This window comes from Urocitellus parryii, chromosome 6 (genome assembly GCF_045843805.1).
Source record: "Urocitellus parryii isolate mUroPar1 chromosome 6, mUroPar1.hap1, whole genome shotgun sequence".
Classification (NCBI taxonomy): Eukaryota; Metazoa; Chordata; class Mammalia; order Rodentia; family Sciuridae; genus Urocitellus; species Urocitellus parryii.
The window spans coordinates 68,994,892-69,013,514 of NC_135536.1; the positions used below are offsets into that span (position 1 = coordinate 68,994,892).

The 18,623-nt window shown below is 35.8% G+C and overlaps 1 protein-coding gene and 1 non-coding gene across 2 annotated transcripts in view; both read left to right on the forward strand.

Annotated features, from left to right (window-relative positions):
- Kcnh5 (potassium voltage-gated channel subfamily H member 5) overlaps positions 1-18,623 on the forward strand; it is a 280,612-nt gene that overhangs the window by 141,317 nt on the left and 120,672 nt on the right. The gene's annotated exons all lie outside the window — the stretch shown is intronic.
- On the forward strand, positions 7,611-7,682 carry Trnaa-ugc (transfer RNA alanine (anticodon UGC)). The gene has a single exon. It is a non-coding gene; the product is annotated as a tRNA-Ala (tRNA).

The window sequence follows — 18,623 nt, forward strand, 5'->3', positions numbered from 1 at the left end:
GGCCACATATTTTGTATCTGGTGAGTGGAGTCTCTGCTCTGTGATCATCGTGTGAGCTGCTTCCCTCTGACACACTCTTCTGCCATGATGTTCTACCTCACCTTGAGCCCTGAGGAATGGAGCCTGCTGTCCATGGACTGAGACTTCTGAAGCTATGAGCCCTCAAAGTTTTCCTCCTCTAAAATTATTCTTGTTGGGTCTTTTAGTCACAGCAGCAAAAAAAATCTGACTGAAACAGGGGAAACCTTAAAACTCTACAAGACTGAGTTTTAATAGTCTTATAGGAATATGTATCACATTATTTTCCAACATAAAAACCACAGAGATATAAAAATATAGTATAGGTCTTGGAACTTAAACTGATCTGAAGAGACCACCTGTTTCAGGTTAGGTCATTAGAATTTCACACAAGCATCCAAAAGACACTCAAAAAGGTTGAATGACTTTTCTGCCCAGGGTGACAGGGCAAAATTTCAGCGTCAGAGATGTAGCACAGAAGGGAGCACATGTTCTTATAATTTCTGTTTCAATTTTTCCTTTCCTCGGGAGCTTCTACAACAGTGAATAATATCATAAGCACATCTTCTTTAATATGGGCAGGATTTTTTCAGTCTTTCTAGTTTTAGCTGGTGGAATTAGAAGATAAATTAAAGATTGTTCTCTTTCTTCAAGGCAAGAAGTGTATGTGCTTTGTACAACAAAGCCCAAGAAATCTAATAAAATACCCTAGCTGCAAAAGTTACCACCTGAGCCTCAGACTCCTCTAGAATTACTGTGGCATCTCTCTTTTGTTTAAAGAAAAAAAAAATCTTAGGTTTAAAAAAATTAAGTGTTCATAGAAACACATGTTAGGATTAGTAGAAGGACTGATAAAATTTCGTAGACAGCTGAGACTAAAAATCTTCTTATATTTCCTTTTTGTTTCAAGGAGAAAGAACTGGGCCCTCCTAAGTGATGAGACTACTAATTATTTGTTATGGTTTGGGTATAAAATGTCTCCTGAAAAGCTCTTGTGTTGGAAATGCGATAGCCAATGTAGCTATGTTCAGAGGTGAAATGATGAAATTGACAGCTGTAACCTAATCGGTAGATTAATTCATTTGATGGATTAATAATGTGAACGGACTACTGGGTGGTAACTGTGGGCAGGTGGGACATCATTGCAGGAGGAAGTAGGTTCCTGGGAGCATGCCCCTGGGAATTGTATTTTCCTGGCTGCTACAAGCTGAGAAGCTTTCCACCATGATGTTCTCCCTCACCTGAGGCCCATAGAAATGGAGTTGGCTGACCATGAGTTGAACCTTTGAAACTCAGACAAAACTTTTCCTCCTCTCAGTTGTTCTTGTCAGGTCGCAGCAAGAAAAAGCTAACTAAATTTTCAATATTTTCACACACACACACACACACACACACACACACACACACACACACACTGATGCATTTCCAAAAATTTTATGTTGGACTATTCAGCGGTAAAGCCAACACTAGAATATTCTTCTGATCCGAATGCCAAGGCTTTTGCATTTTGATGAAGTGAGTCCCACTTTTTTAAGCCTTATATCATATCCAGTATGATTTCATCTGATGTGTTCTGCGCTGTGGTTTAATTTGGGACTTTATTCCCTCACTTTTCATTGAGTACATTCATATGATTTTTGAAGCATTGATAATAGGCAGATTTTTATCCTTCCTTTTTCTTCTGGCTTCTGGAAATTTCACTGGTTAGTGTTCACATATTGACTTTGAATTGCGATAATCATAGTAAAATAAACATCTCATTTAAATAAGATGTACAATAAAAGTTTACTTAAGGTAAATTAAGAGCAAAAGGGCTAATTGTGTATACTCACTTAAAATGCCCTTTCTGCTGTTGTCAGAGATATAGGATTAAATAAACCAAATATGGCAATTTTCTTGATATTTTATTATGTCTAGAAATATTATTTACTCCAGTAAAGTACATCTTCCTTTATTATCACTCATCACCAATTCTAATCCTATCTAGATTTTCTACTATTGCCCTGTATCATCTAAAATCTTAACTGCTGTAATATCAGTTCCTTCCTTAGTTTTATTTAACTTAGTTATACACAGAGATATAGTAATTTACATACCTTCAAAGGATCCTCATGACCTCAAACTATTCTGCACAGAGGCTGAGTTGTTGGAAAGAAATGTGCATCCAACTATGTGTGTATGTTAGCATAATGTTCCTGTTGACAGGAACCATATTTTCCCTTAAAAGCATGATTGATGAAGCCATTTTGCAGACAAAGAACTCATGACCAATTTCTTTCAAGCTTCAAATCAAGTTTGACAGCAGGAAGAGTTTCTTATAGCAAATGGGAAACAGTCATCTTAAAATTTAACTCATATCACGATCATTGTTGGCTTCCAAACACACTCACACTTCACTTCTGGTTCATTGAGAAGCTCTGTTGTGCCAGAGCATTGGTCCTATTAAGAGAGCTTGCAGCTGGTTGTGTCTATGCATCCTGCAGAATTCTTCTTTCTTTTAGTTCTAAGTGAAGACCACATGGTGCAATATAAAAATCAAAGCACCACTTCTTACGTGCTACAGGTATTACCGTAGTTGGTTAAACTGCTTTATGCTAGGCGATTATCTTTTGGGTTGACAAGTTCCAGAGTAAGCCAACTAGGTAATTAGAGGTGTTTTGGCATATTGGTACCAAAGTTGCTGTCTGAAGATGCCCAGAGAGTAATAGTCTCGCATGTGTGCGTGCGCATGTGTGTGTTTTCTCTGCAGGTGTTAAATTTTCCAGGAGAGAAGTGTTCAGCATGAGCAAACATGACTAATAATTGTGAGCTGTTTATATGCATACAGACAAGCTTGGGAGCACAGAATCCAAAGCAGAAATTATTGCATTAGAGAAGTGCTTTGGGATTTGGGCTTATAGTCCCATGTCTGTCTGCTTAACATTTCTTTTTTGTTAGAGTTTCAACATTTTATTGATTTGTAAACAATTAACTCTGTGTATTAAACTACATCTAACTTTATATTTTAATTGTGCTTCTTCAGTCCATGACACCAAAACACAAAAGGATGCTTAGGTAATGATATTCACCACCCCCTCCAGAAGGTTCTCTTACGATAGTTTAAAGTACTGACTTATTGAACTGCTTGTTACCGCACTGGAATCTTAACTCTCTGAGGGCACAGAGAAAAGGCTGTGTCTTTTCATTGTTTGTCCCCAGTGTCTGAGACGGTGCTTCAAGATGTTTTGAAAATATGTAATAAATGAACTGCTTTCAGTATTTGTTCAATATATTTTTGTACTTTAAATATTTAAAGGTTTTGTCTTCAGGTGTGATATGCAGGGTAATTTTCCATTATCTAATCCTTCCTTGTCTAATCATGTAAAAATATGTTTCTCTATGAGAGTGTTTTCAGATGTAATTCTTTAATAATTTTTTATGATTCTGGCCTAGAGTAAAAATTGGTAATATTAGTTATTATACACAGTGAATTCTCAGAATATAGAATATAGAATAATTTTAATTGATACAGTTGTTCCAGAGCTAAAAAAAGAATTTAGATGTTATGAAATACAAAGGAAAGATCATTAAATTAAGGTATGGAGAGGTGACAAGTATTATGTGGTGCCATACTGGTAGATTGAGTTATGAGTTGTGTGAAGATTGGTTATATTTTTAAAAATTATTAGAATTTTCCTGAGTATTAAGATCAGGCATAGAAACATCATAACCCCTTTATTCTTCAATAATTGCTCTTCACTTTTATGAATTAAATTAGAATATTTCCTTGGGTATGGCGGCTCACACCTGTAATCCCAGTGGCTCCGGAGGCTGAGGCAGGAGGATCAGAAGTTCAAAGCCAGCCTCAGCAGAAGTGAGGTGCTAAGCAACTCAGTGAGACACTTTCTCTAAATAAAACAGAAAATAGGTCTGGGGATGTGGCTCAGTGGTTGAGAGCCCCAGGTACCACTCCCCAGCCCCCCACAAAAACAAACAAACAAACAAACAAAAAACATAGAATATCTCTTTTTTAGATCCCAGGGATTTGAAATTATTATTATTTTTTGTGTACTGGCATTCTGTAAATTATGCAACTGATTCATAAATTATGTACCTTTGTTTTCAATGCTTTATTTAAAGCATTTAGTTTGTGTCTGAATTCAGTTCTTTCATGCAGAAACTAATACAATTTTGTGTTACCAAATTCAAATGAAAAATTTCTGGACTTTGAATTTGCATTAATCCAAGCTTTAAATTTTTTATTTTTTCATCACCTACTAACTACTTTACTAACATCACTTTAGTAATTTATCAAGTAGCTTTTTATTCCTTTATGTTTGCCATTTCCCTTTTTAAAAGATAGCTGGAATATTTATAAATGTCCCATCTGTACACATACCTGTGTAAATGTCATACCTAGTAATTTTCATTTGTTTATTGTTTTTTTAATTAAAAATTTTCATTTCTAATTCTGTTGTTTGGAATGCAGATCACAGACCGAGAGATCTGATCTTAAGTGTGGAATATAGGCATACTTAGTGCTACTATTATATTATAGAAGTATTGTGAGTTAAATAGGATTTTGTGAGTTATTTTCAAGATTTATTATAATTTCAATGAGGACAATATTTTAAAATGTAAGGCAGAAATTGAAGAAAAATATTCCCCTTCTGTAGTAGTGGTGGTTCTCTAAGTGGTAAATAGGGCTGTGGCTATCAGGTTAGATACTTTGGGACTCTCAACTTGTACTGTGTATGAATAGGACAAAACAACTGACTGATTCAATATCCAGATGTAAAGATAGAGATTGGGGCAAATTGGGAGCAAGTATTTAAGTCAGATGCAAAATATTAATATGGTTGTTCTAGAGCAAAATACGTAAATTGGGAGCAAAGGACATTTGCCTCCATAGCTTAAAGATACTTTTTTTTTTTTTTTTTTTTTTTTGAGTATCAGGGATTGAACACAGAGACACTCAACCACTAAGCCACATCCCCAGCCTTTTGTAAATAATTTATTTAGAGACAGGGTCTCTCTAAGTTGCTTAGAGCCTCACTAAGTTGCTGAAGCTGGCTTTGAACTTGTGATCCTCCTGCCTCAGCCTCCTAAACTGCTGGGATTACAGGTGTGAGTCACTGCAGCTTAAAGATTCTTAACTCACACTCTTTTAACTTTGTTCTTTGCATCTATTGTGAGAAATTTATCATTATTATTGTTTTTTATTATTATACTACATATTCATGGTGGAGAAAAAGAACAGCAGAGTATAAAGTGAAAAGTTAACTTTTCCTTTCCTGCCAACTATCCCTTCAGTCCATTCCACAGAATTCATCAGTGTTATTAATAGATTCTTCTCTAATAAAATTTTTTTTTTGGTACTGGGGATTTAACTCAGGGGCACTTGACCACTGAGCCACCTCCCCAGCCCTATTTTGTATTTTATTTAGAGACAGGATCTCACTCACTTGCTTAGTACCTCGACATTGCTGAGGCTGGCTTTGAACTCGTGATTCTCCTGTCTCAGCCTCCTGAGCTGCTGGAATTACTCTTAACAAAGTTTTTGTATTTCTACAAATACTATTTCATTTAGACTAGCTCAGTTTCAATTTTTCTCTTTGTGCCATTTGTAAGTCTAGTATTAAATAACACTGATCCATAGCATCCAAATGTTAGTGTGTTGTGGAATTTCAGTTTTTAAATTCACAATCCATGAGCACCAATAAAGCAGACTTAGCTCTTTCCTGAACCTGGCAGTGGTCCCTAGTTAAGCACACTCACTCATACAGACAAAAGATTTCTATTTTTTTTTTCCGCAGACCAACTCATTACTTTCCCTGAGCTTTGTAAGGGACTGAGTCATTTACTAGTTTTCTAAAGGGCAGCTAAATTTTTTTAGATACCTCCTGAATAATTGAATTCTCCTGAATTTGGAAATACATCCAATTCTTACTCAAAAAGTCATCCTGATTAGATAAAACAGTTAAATGGACCATAAGGATGTGGGAAAAGAAACATCCCTTGGAAAAAAAAGCAAGCATCCACGTCTGTATCCCCCAGATTGATGTGTACAGCTCCATTGGAAGAGGGGGTACTAATGAACTCATCAGACAGCCCCCACTGCCATTCCTCAGTGTAATTTTGTGCTTAACTGATGTTTATAGACTTAGGATCTCACTGTAGAAGCTTATCATTGTAAGATGTTGATAAAGCTTTCAGAGATATTAGAAAAAATGTCTTGGACCACACAGTGAAAAGGAAGTGTAACACAGCTCAGGGCTTTTAGTGTGCAGAAGGTACTTTAAATATTTTTTAGCTTAGTTGCCTGAATGCAAATCAAATTGACCAATAGGAGCTAAATTTGCCTGCTTTATTGGTAAAGACCTTGATTGATTATGAATTTGAGTCTGTGTCAGATTTCAAAGAGTTATGCTGCTCAGTTACAATCCACTCAGGGAGCAAGATCAGCATGTATTCTAATGGTAAAACAATTACAGTAAACTGCATTAAAAAAAGAAAAAGAATATTACTAGCCTTGTTAGGAAGTGAGTACTATGTGGCTAGAAAGGTAATCCTGCTACTGCAGGACTGTATTACACTATAGATTAAAATTGTGATAGTATGTGGCTCTTTTCTATAGTCTGCTATGTAAACCTCAGGATTGTGGACATTGTCCAGTTATGAGTGTCATGTGGTAAGCATGAATCTGATTATCAAGTATGTGGCACATTGCTTGTGAGACTTGACTAAGGTCCCAGAGGTTGTGCAGCTGTTGGAACATGGACATGACAGAGTACAACTCAACACCATTTCTGCCATCCACATTGGCTCTCCTTAGAGAAAATTATTGTTTTACTGAAAGAGATCTTTGGTCTTCCTTCAAAAACCAGGAGGAGAATGACATTGAAGAGTTTTCTGTGGATTCCAGAAAGCCTTCAAAAGATTCTGAAGTGTTTAAGTAAGATTTCTTAGGGTGCTAGAGGTACAGTGGAGTATCAAAGTCGTTTTCAGAGACATTACTTACTTTGAAGGTAGGGTTTTGAAAGTAAATACTCTGAAATTATTTGTAAATGGTGAAATCTTCCATGAAACTCTTTAAGTAAATAATGTGTATTTAATTTCTTTTAGTTCTTATGTATTTTGATTGCTTTTTTGTTTGTTTGTTTTAGAATTTAAGCTCTTGGAGGCTAAGCTTCAAGTCAGGATACTATTGACTACCTCCATGCCACAGATGGGTAGAAAAGTGTGATCTATTATGTGGCCTAAATGATCCTTATTGCATAAGCATTTTATTGAAAGGTGTTTCTGTGAAATGTCAGTATTACCAATTGAAAAGTGACAAATTTAGGTTAGTCCAGTTTTTACAAAATGGAGTTTTGCGTCACATTTCCCCATCTGTGCTAATGACTAGAAGGACTGAGCCATGTCTGAGTGGCTGGTTGGTGCTCTGGTGGAACCCTTGTTAGTTTTGGATCTGGGAACAAACACATTCTGGACCTTATCTTTCATCTAATAGGTCCATGTTTCTGAGATGTTTCCAAGTGAACAAGTACTCCAAAGAATTGACAGTGGCTGGTCATTATTCAACAAGAGGAAAAAAATAAATATTGGGGCTAGGGATGTAGCTCAGTTGGTAGAGTGCTTGCCTTGCATGCACAAGGCCCTGGGTTCAATCCCCAGCATCACCAAAAAAAAAAAAAAGAAAAAAAAAGAGTAACGATTGAGCACAATGTTGAAGTTGCGACTTATCTGCTCACCTGGAGTCCACTTTCTTGCATCTTTCTTGTCCCCAAGAGCATTCAAGCATCATTCATTTAATGTCATTCTAAAAATTTGTGGTGGTTCATAGTTCACTGTTGGTACTTAATAAATACATTTTTTGAGTACTGTTTAACTTTTCATTTACTTTTGTGACAGTTTGGTAAATTGTTTTGGTAAATTGTGTCATTCAGGAATTTGTCCATCTTACCTAAAATTATTGGATTTATTGAAAAAGATGTTTATAAAATTTATTATTAATGAAAGTTCCCAGTTTCATTCCTGATATTGATAATTTTTGTCTTTTATCTTTTATTATGGATTAATATATTACAGGTGTGTCAATTTTATTGCTTTTGTTTGAAAGGTTATCTGTTGGTTTCACTGATTATTCTTTTTTTAAAAAAATTCATTCTCTTTTTACCTCATTATTTCCTTCCTTCTACTTAATTTAGATGTAATTTAGACTTCCTTTTCTAGACTCCTAAGGTAGATTTAGTAATCATTATTCTTGTTCTTTCTTCATTTTTAATATATAGATTTTCATTGAAATACTGCTTTCATTTCATTTAAATCTTTGATTTTTAAAACTGTTTGGTTAAAAATATTTAAAAGTTTTCTTTGTGATTTCCTCCTCAATACTTATACTGCTTAAAAGTATATTTTAAATTTTAAATATTTGGATAACTTTTCAGATACTTATTTATTACCAAGAACCAAGAGGAGAATTGACACTGAAGAGTTTTTACCTAGGTTAATTAATTTTTTCTTTTTTGGTCAGAGATGTTACTTTACAGGATTTTAGTTCATTTTGAACTCATTGAGGCACATTCCATTTCTTGGTGTACTGTTCATCTGGGTGATATACCAAATCCACCTGAAAATAATATGTGTTCTGCCATTGTTAGGAGTAATGTTCTACTATCGTCAATTAGGTTGATTGATAGTGGAGCTCAGGTTTTATGTGCCTTTATCGATTATCTGCTATTTGTTTTATGAATTTCCAAGAGAGAGAGAGAACAGTTAGTATCTTCAAATCTAACTGTGGAACTGCCTGTTTTCACTTTCAATTCTTTCAATTTTGACTTTATACATTTTGAACCTCTTCTTAGGTGTATATGAATTTAGAAATTTTAATGTGTTTTTGATGAATTCACTAATTTATTATCATGAAATATTCCTCTTTATCTCCCTACTGTTCATTATACTGAAGCCTATTTCCATAAGTCTAGCCCATCTAGTTTTCTTATGATTATTATAAACATGACCATCCTTAAATTTCAAACTAGCTATGTCTTCATATTAAATGTACATTTCTTATAGATAACATGAAAGTTAAATTTTGTGGTTTTTCCCCCCCAACCTGACATAACCTGTTTTAAAATTAGACTATCTGAACTATTTATTTTAAGTGTACTATTAGTATGTGTGGGTTGATATTTACCACTTTGTTATTTGTTTTTGTGCCCTTATTTCTTCTTTTTTCTGTATTGATATTCAGTGAATATTTTCAATATTTAATTTTATTGTATTTATTGATATTTTATTTAATCTTTTTGTTTTACTTTTTAATAGTTCTAGAAAATCCAAAGTTTATTCAATATAGCAAAAAATATGCTGAAATTTTGAGATGCTGGATTTGGCTGATTTTCTGAAATCATGTTCTTGTCAAAAAAGTGCTTAGGAAGTATTTTCATGACTTTAGCAATATGATACTGAAATCAAATTTAGTTTCCCCATGGAACAGCCGACACAATTTCACAATCTTTCTCTTCTCTTCTCTTCTCTTCTCTCTCTCTCTTTACTATAGAACTATATCCTACTTACCTTGAGTGCTTGTTAGCCTCTGTGCTAAACATTTTATATGGAATGGTGCTATTAAGTTCTCCCCAAAATCATATGGGCTAGGTGTTATTATTTGTGATTTTGTTTGACTGAATAAACAAAAGAACTTAGATTTAAAACTTAGATATATAAAACCTTTACCAAGGTCATAAACTAGTGTACGGTACTTTCCAGACTTGGATCCAGATATCCTGTGCTCTTACACTCACCAGTCATTTAAAAATAGGAAACACACTTTTAAAAACAAAGTATTCAGTGGCTCTTACTTTGAGTTTTTTTTTTTTTAAGTTCAAATCTTCTGTGGGAACAAACACAGAATAAACTAATTCTCCAGCAAAAGCTTCTCTTCATCAGAAATGGAAGCTGGTGGGACTGCAAATTGGTGCAGCCAATTTGGAAAGCAGTATGGAGATTTCTTGGAAAGCTGGGAATGGAACCACCATTTGACCCAGCTATTCCCCTTCTCGGTCTATTCCCTAAAGCCCTAACAAGAGCATGCTACAGGGACACTGCTACATCGATGTTCATAGCAGCTCAATTCACGATAGCAAGACTGTGGAACCAGCCTAGATGCCCTTCAATAGATGAATGGATAAAAAAATGTGGCATTTATATACTATGGAGTATTACTCTGCATTAAAAAATGACAAAATCATAGAATTTGGAGGGAAATGGATGGCATTAGAGCAGATTATGCTAAGTGAAGCTAGTCAATCTTTAAAAAACAAATACCAAATGACTCCTTTGATATAAGGGGAGTAAACAAGGACAGGGTAGGGAAGAAGAGCTTGAGAAGAATATTTACAGTAAACAGGGATGAGAGGTGGGAGGGAAAGGGAGTGAGAAGGGAAATTGCATGGAAATGGAAGGCGATCCTCAGGGTTATACAAAATGTCATATAAGAGGAAAGGAGGGGCAAGACAAGATAATACAAATGGAAGAAATGATTTACAGTAGAAGGGGTAGAGAGAGAAAAGGGGAGGGGAGGGGAGGGGAGGGGAGGGGGGATAGTAGAGAATAGGACAGACAGCAGAATACATCAGACACTAGAAAGGCAATATGTCAATCAATGGAAGGGTAACTGATGTGATACAGCAATTTGTATACGGGGTAAAAGCGGGAGTTCATAATCCACGTGAATCAACCGTGTAATATGATGTATTAAGAACTATGTAATGTTATGAACGACCAATAAAAAAAAATTAAAAAAAAAAAAGAAATGGAAGTTCAGGAGGTTAACTTGCATTCTTTCTTCTGTGTCTCTTTTTTTGAAAATATAAATTATTTGCATCATTTATTTGAGGCGCTTCAGGCCTCTTTCATGCTTAAGAGTTACTGGATGTTGAGCCCTCTCCCCAGATGCTCGTGTTGGAAGACTGGGCTCCTAATAAAACACAGAGAAGGCAGACCTGAAGAGCCCTTGGTGCATAGGCCATTAGTTGAGCTGTATGGGCATCACTGTGTTTGACAGCAGCAGACAGGTGACAGTCACCTTGTGTGGCTTACAGATTCTAAGGGCTGCTATCATTTCTAGCTACTTCTGTACTTTGCCACCTAATCCTCTCATTTGGGGAAAATATTGAGAGGAATTTTTTGACATTTATGAAAAATGAATAAGAAGTTTTATCTTGTTCTTCTCTTCCAAATCTACCCAGAAAAATTTTTAAAAAGTGATTTCTTATGTTCCTCCAGACACTAGTTAACGAAATTCCAAGCATTGGATCATTAAGCAATCATCCTTCCTGAATGTAATGTCTGGGATCTAACCAGTCAGTGGATTCATTTTTATTGGATGTCAGAGGATGTGTGACATATTGATATGTTCTTGAATCTGATTTGTGTATTTTCACTTTCAGCTAGAACATGAGTTTGTCTGCCTAATGATTGAAACAATTACTATTACAAGTTGCAAAAGGTACTTTTTTTAACCTATCAAGAGCCACAATTTAGAAATATAAATTGGTAACAATAGAAAGAACTATCCTTCATGCATACTCCACACCTTCAAATTATCACTATTTTGAAACAGTCTTTTCCTTTACAACTTTACAGAAAATCAGTGTTTACACCATGGGAGAGTAACATGCCATGTTAGAAATTTATATTTTCTCTTCCTCCTCCTCATTTTTTCTCTCCATCACCACACCATGATTTCATCTGTCACTACCTCTTTCAGTGAGTAGAATGTATGGTCTTCAAACTTTTCTGTAATATAACTCAAAATCTTGAACTTGTTTATTCAATGTCATTACACAGTATGCTGTGAGCTGAGTTGAAATTTAAAGAGATATTGTATTTTCCTCTGTGTTAAAGTGTTTATCAAATACATAAATTATAACACTTTTTTTCAGAAGGTATAAGTACCTGAGAATGTAAACATGCAAACATTAAATCCATTTAATGTTAAAATCCATTTAAAACATGAAAACAATTAGATTCCATGCTATGTTGGATACAGTTTATTGCAAGTAAGCAAATACTTAACGAACTGAATGGAAAATTGTTTGTAAAGTACTTTGTAAAGAATTCAGTTCATAGTATAGGCTCAATCAACATTAGCCATTAATAATTTTTTGGCTTAATCTCGTTCCCTTTCCTTTTTTAAATTAGTGCATAATAATTTTATAGAAGAATGGGTTTCGTTGTGGCATATAAAATACTTTGATCATTTACATTCTTTCATTACTTCCCTTTTCTCTTTTCTAATAGTTTCCCTTCTATTTTTATGTCTTCTTTCTTTCCTTAGATTTCACATGTGAGAGAAAACCTGTGATACTTGTCTTTCTGAATCTGGATTATTTCACTAATGTAATCTCTACAGTTCCATACATTTTCCTGCCAATGACATGATTTCATTCTTCTTTATGGCTGAAAAATACTTCAGTGTTGTGTGTGTGTGTGTGTGTGTGTGTGTGTGTGTGTGTGTTTATCTCACATTTTCTTTATCCATTCATCCATCGATGGGCATTTACTGCTGTGGTGAGTTGTATAGTGATGAACATGGGTATGCAGTTATCTCTACAACATCCTGACTTTGATTCCTTCTGGTTCCTTCCAGGAGTGTATCACTGGCGTATGGTACTTCTATGTTAGTTTCTTGAGGAATCTTCATACTGATTTCCATATAGGCTGTATTCATTTGCACTTTCACCAACAGTGTGTAAGGGTTTCTTGTTCCCTGAATTCTTTCCAGCATTTATTGTCTTTTGTAGTCTTGATGATAGCCATTCTGACTGGAGTGAGATGGAATCTCAATGTAATTTTGATTTGCATTTCCCAATGGCTAAAGATATTGACCATTTTTCATGCAATTATTGGTCACTTGTACTTCTGCCTGTTTATTGATTGGGTTTGTTTGTTTGTTTGTTTGTTTGTTTTGTCTTTGCTGTGTTTTGAGTTCTTTATGCATCCTGAATGTTAATCCTCTATTGGAAGAGTAGTTGGCAAAGTTTTTTTTTTTTATTAGTTTTCCTCATTCTGTAGGCTGTATCTTTAACTCTCTGGATTTTTTCCTTTTCTGTGCAAAAGCTTTTTAATTTGATATAATCCTATTTGTCAATTTTTTCTATTATTTCAGGAGGTTTTTTGCCTGTGCCTCAATCTCAAAGTGTTCCCCTGTTTTCTTCTAGCAGTTTCAGTGTTTCAAGTCTTCTTTTACTTAAGTCTTTGATCCATTTTGAATTGACTTTTGTACAGGGTGAGAGAGAGGGATTTAGACACAATTTTGTATTTCCCTTTGTTTCTTTTATTATTTGGCACAGAAATCTTCAGATATAATGCTTCATTCTGGATCCTTCCATTTGCCAGAACCAGCTTTAGGGAAAAGGTTGAATTATATATCGAGAATTATTTTGTTTTGTTTTGGTTTTGGTAACACATTAAGATGATCCAAACCAGAAGCATTGTGCATGAACTAAGACTGTTTTGCTCATCTCTGTATTGACTGTGGGCCCTACAGCGTCAGGCATACAGGAACAAGCCAATGGATATTTGTTGAGTGAATGAATGGGTGATGAAATTATTTTAAAAATTCAATTCCCCCCACCCCACAAACTGTCACAGACTTGAATGTGCTTACAGGAGGAAGAGGAAGTTCCCATTAAGGGGAAGAAATCCACTATTCAAGAGGGGGAAGGAAGAGAGAGGTGACAGCATATGGCTTCTGTGGAATTTAATGGAATTAAAGCAGTGCAGCAATTAACTGGAGACAACTCTAAACACAAACAGTGACTCAGTTTCAATTTTAAGTTGTTCAAGCAAAGTTGTGCTGAGTCTCCTTCTGACATACGTTGTCAGAGCCAGCTGGAGCCAACCTTTCCTGCCACACTACTTGCACAGCTCATCCCTAAGCTCATCAAAACATATAGCTTCCTCATCCTGTATGTCATGGCAACCCATGTAGTACTTAAAGTGTTCCACTCATTTTAGTTCCTAGTTCCCCGAATCCTTAACACAGGTAATTTGTGGTGGAGTCAACACTAAAATCCAAATTTCCAACCCAACTTTATTATTCAGACGGATCTCTAAATGAAACCCTAGATGTGAACTTCCTTTGTTTTTCACAAGGAGAGATTTATGGCCTCATATTTTGGTGGGGAACCATTTGCACTATCATCATGACATAGCCTGATGTGAATTTTATCTATCATCATATTAGAGTCATACCAAATAATTTTAGAAAATACTTATAAATTCCCCCTTTGGAAGCTTTTCTTGGGCCCCCGTCATTGGGTTAGGTGCTCCTCCAATGAGTTCATATAGCACCATTTAGCAGTTGCAGCATTTAACAGATGTTCATCTGGTTATAATTGGGAATTTTTTCCCTGGGCATGGATATGATCTCATTCACCATTGTATCTCAGCATCTAACAAAGGCATTAGGACATGTAAGATGGTCAAAATTGAATATTATCTAACAAGCCAATCAAAAAATCTGAAGAGCTCACCAAGTTTAACTTTTCATTACCTTCTCCATTTTCTTCATAAATTGGTGTTCAGTTGTAGTGAAAATAGTTTACTCTGAAGTATATATAAAAACAAAGAGCCCTAGTAAGATCTAATGATTAATTAATGGTTAAAAAAAGTTTAAGTGTTTATTAAGAAGTCTCTGGGCTCAGACTACATGGACTTGAATCTTGAGTCTACCACTAACTGGCTGTTTGACTTTGGGCAAGCAACCTAACCTCTGTGTCTTTAGTTTCATTATTTCTAAAAGGGAAATGATAACATATCTATCTCAGAGAGTTATCATAGGGTAAATGAATTCATAAAGGTATGTGATACATGATAATAATTGTATATCATTATTTAATTGTGAGCATAATAGGGACATTTTACAAAAATTTTATTGAAATAGTTTGATTAAAGTCATTTTTTTATATTTTCCAAATGATTAAATAAAGTGTTTCCATGCATTATCTTTTTAAAAGATCCTTATTCTCCTGCTTATATTTTAAATCTGGGGGTTAGACAAAGACATAGATTTTTAAAAATAGGGCAAAATCAAATATTCTTTTTAATTAAAAAAATCAACATAGTTTGAACATCCCTAATCTAAAAATCCAAAATATATAGTGCACCAAAATCTGAAACTTCTTGAGGGCCAACATGATGCCACAATGGAAAATTGTGCAATTGACCTCATGACACAGTACACAGTCACAGGCACACTAAAGTATTACATAAAATTACCTTTAAAGTTATGCATAAAATGGGCTGCAGTTGTGGCTCAGCGGTAGAGCACTCGCCTAGCACGTGCGAGGTGCTGGGTTTGATCCTCAGCACCTCATATAAATAAATAAATAAAATAAAGTTATATAACAAAAAGATATGCATAAAATGCAAATGAAACATAAATGAATTTTGTATTTAGACTTGGGTCTCCTTCCATGATACACACATACAGACACACACACACATACATACCGATGTTCCAAAGCCTGGAAAACTTTGAAATCAGAAACACTTCTACTCCCAAGCCTTTTAGATAAGGGACACTGAAACACTTACCCTATAATTATTCTTAGGTGTGGGACCCACCACTGATCAGAAGACTTGACTTTGCTCCTCTCCCATGCCATTAGCACACACGGCTACTTTGGACACATAAGTTTCCAGTCAGATAAGTCATTTCTTCCTACTCTTACGTGTAAAAGTTTGATCCTTTGAATGAAGTGACATATATTTATATTGAAAATAAAATATCAAGTTTTGGAAGAAATTATTTATATGCATTTCTAAGGAGTCAAGTAAAAAAAAATCACCCCATGCTGTGAAATACTTGCAGTGTTTACTGCAGTGTTTACATGTAGATAGATGTGCCAAAGAAACCTTTGAAGGCTGCATTTTAGGTAGCTTGCTCTAAGCAAATGTGCCACTTGGTATATGTTTTGACAAAAAGTTTCAGCATGTTGAAAGTATTTTTAAAAGTATATGATAGATAATAAGATAACAAATAACCCAATCAACAAATGGGCCAAGGACCTGAACAGACACTTCTCAGAGGAGGATATACAATCAATCAACAAGTACATGAAAAAATGCTCACCATCTCTAGCAGTCAGAGAAATGCAAATCAAAACCACCCTAAGATACCATCTCACTCCAGAAAGATTGGCAGCCACTATGAAGTCAAACAACAACAAGTGCTGGCAAGGATGTGGAGAAAAGGGTACACTTGTACATTGCTGGTGGGACTGCAAATTGGTGCGGCCAATTTGGAAAGCAGTATGGAGATTCCTGGGAAAGCTGGGAATGGAACCACCATTTGACCCTGCTATTGCCCTTCTCGGACTATTCCCTGAAGACCTTAAAAGAGCATGCTACAGGGATACTGCCACATCGATGTTCATAGCAGCACAATTCACAATAGCTAGACTGTAGAACCAACCCAGATGCCCTTCAATAGATGAATGGATAAAAAAATGTGGCATTTATACACCATGGAATATTACGCAGCACTAAAAAATGACAAAATCATGGAATTTGCAGGGAAATGGATGGCACTAGAGCAGATTATGCTTAGTGAAGCTAGCCAATCCCTAAAAAACAAATACCAAATGTCTTCTTTGATATAATGGGAGTGACTATGAACAGAGCAGGGAGGAAGAGCAGGAAGAAAAGATTAACATTAAACAGAGACATGAGATGGGAGGGAAAGGGAGAGAAAAGGGAAATTGCATGGAAATGAAGGGAGACCCTCATTGCTATACAAAATTACATATAAGAGGTTGTGAGGGGAATGGGAAAATAAACAAGGAGAGAAATGAATTACAGTAGATGGGGAAGAGAGAGAAGATGGGAGGGGAGGGGAGGGGGGATAGTAGGGGATAGGAAAGGTAGCAGAATACAACAATTACTAATTGGGCATTATGTAAAATTGTGGATGTGTAACCGACGTGATTCTGCAATCTGCATTTGGGGTAAAATTGGGAGTTCATAACCCACTTGAATCTAATGTATGAAATGTGATATGTCAAGAGCTTTGTAATGTTGTGAACAACCAATAAAAAAAAGAAAAAAGAAAAAAAAGTATATGATATATGATAAAAATTGTATATCTATCATTATTTAATTTTGAGCATAATAGGGGCATTTTACAAATTACCTTATTGAAATATTTTGATTAAAATGTTGAAAGGACTATAAAGAAAAGAAAATATACTCAAAACGCTGAATTTCAGCTACAAAATGTCCATTTTATAGCAGCATGGCATCGAGTAGCAGTAGCAAGGGACCTAAAAACCATAAATGTTGGGTTTTCATCTCTTGTTAATTACTTACCGTAAGGCCTCATGGCTTTTGAAATTTATGGATTGCTATGACATTATTGAATGATGGCAACATGTCAGACACTTTGCTAGAGTCCAAGAGCACTGGGAGGTGCTGATGGGAAGAATGTGGAAGGCTTGGGTAGATTTTCAGCTGAAGCTTAAAGATAGAGTAACCACCAAGTGGCATTGGAGAAAGTGCACAGCAGGCCTAGAGGGACAGGATTCCCTCACTCCATTATTCTTTCATTCATCCAGTGTTGATTGTGTTAAGCTCAAGGAATATTATATTGAATGTGACAGATAACATCTGGATCTCACAGACCTCTCAATATGGAGAGGGTGTCAGGTGTTACAGGCAGCAAGCAGATTCAGAATGCAACATTAGAGGCTGGAGTTGTAGCTCAGTGGTAGAGCACTTGCCTTGCATGATGAGGCACTGTTGGTTCCTCAGCACCACATAAAAATAAAGGCATTGTGTCCATCTACAACTACAATTTTTTTTAAAAAAATGCAATATCAGGTAAAAGAAAAAGAGGCAGGTTAAAAGTAAGGCATAAAGAGGTTCCTGTTTTGGATGGTGACATTTAAGAAACTTGAATAACATCAGGGAGGGAGTCGTAGAAGCATGTTCTAGGAGCAGAAAATGCAGGGGCTTCTGAAGCAGGGGTATACAGAGTGGACAAAGCATCTGAGACTCCAGTGTTAGAAAAGGTGGAAGAGAGGGGTAGATGAAGACAGGACTGGGTCGTGCAGGCTTTGATGGGAACCCCAGGAAACTTTTCAACAGGTCAGTGACATGATATGATTGTATTTTAAAATAAAGTGCTGGCTACTGGGTTGAGAATACACTACTGGAGGCTACGATGGAATAAAGAACAAGTTAGGAGGTTACTGAAGAATTTTAGGAAAAAGATAGGTTGGGCAAGGATGATAGCTGTGGATGTTGCTAGAAGTGGTCATAATTGTGATTTGGGGGGAAAGTAGCCAACAGGAGAATGGGCGTAGTGTACAAGAAGCCAACGGTTCTGGGTTTGTGGAGCTTGAATTTCAGGATGTGAAGTATGAGAAGCTGAAGGTGGAGATCAGACACCACAGAGTGTAGAGTGGTGGTAGGAGCAGATTTACTGCAACCAATCAACGTGGTGTGGCAGAAGCTGTTTTTAGCGATTGACTGTTTTGTGTTCTCTTCCCCTTTCCAGCTTCCCTTGTTGTGGGGAGGGTACAAAGATGGGGAGGAAGTGGTCTGCATGCTCA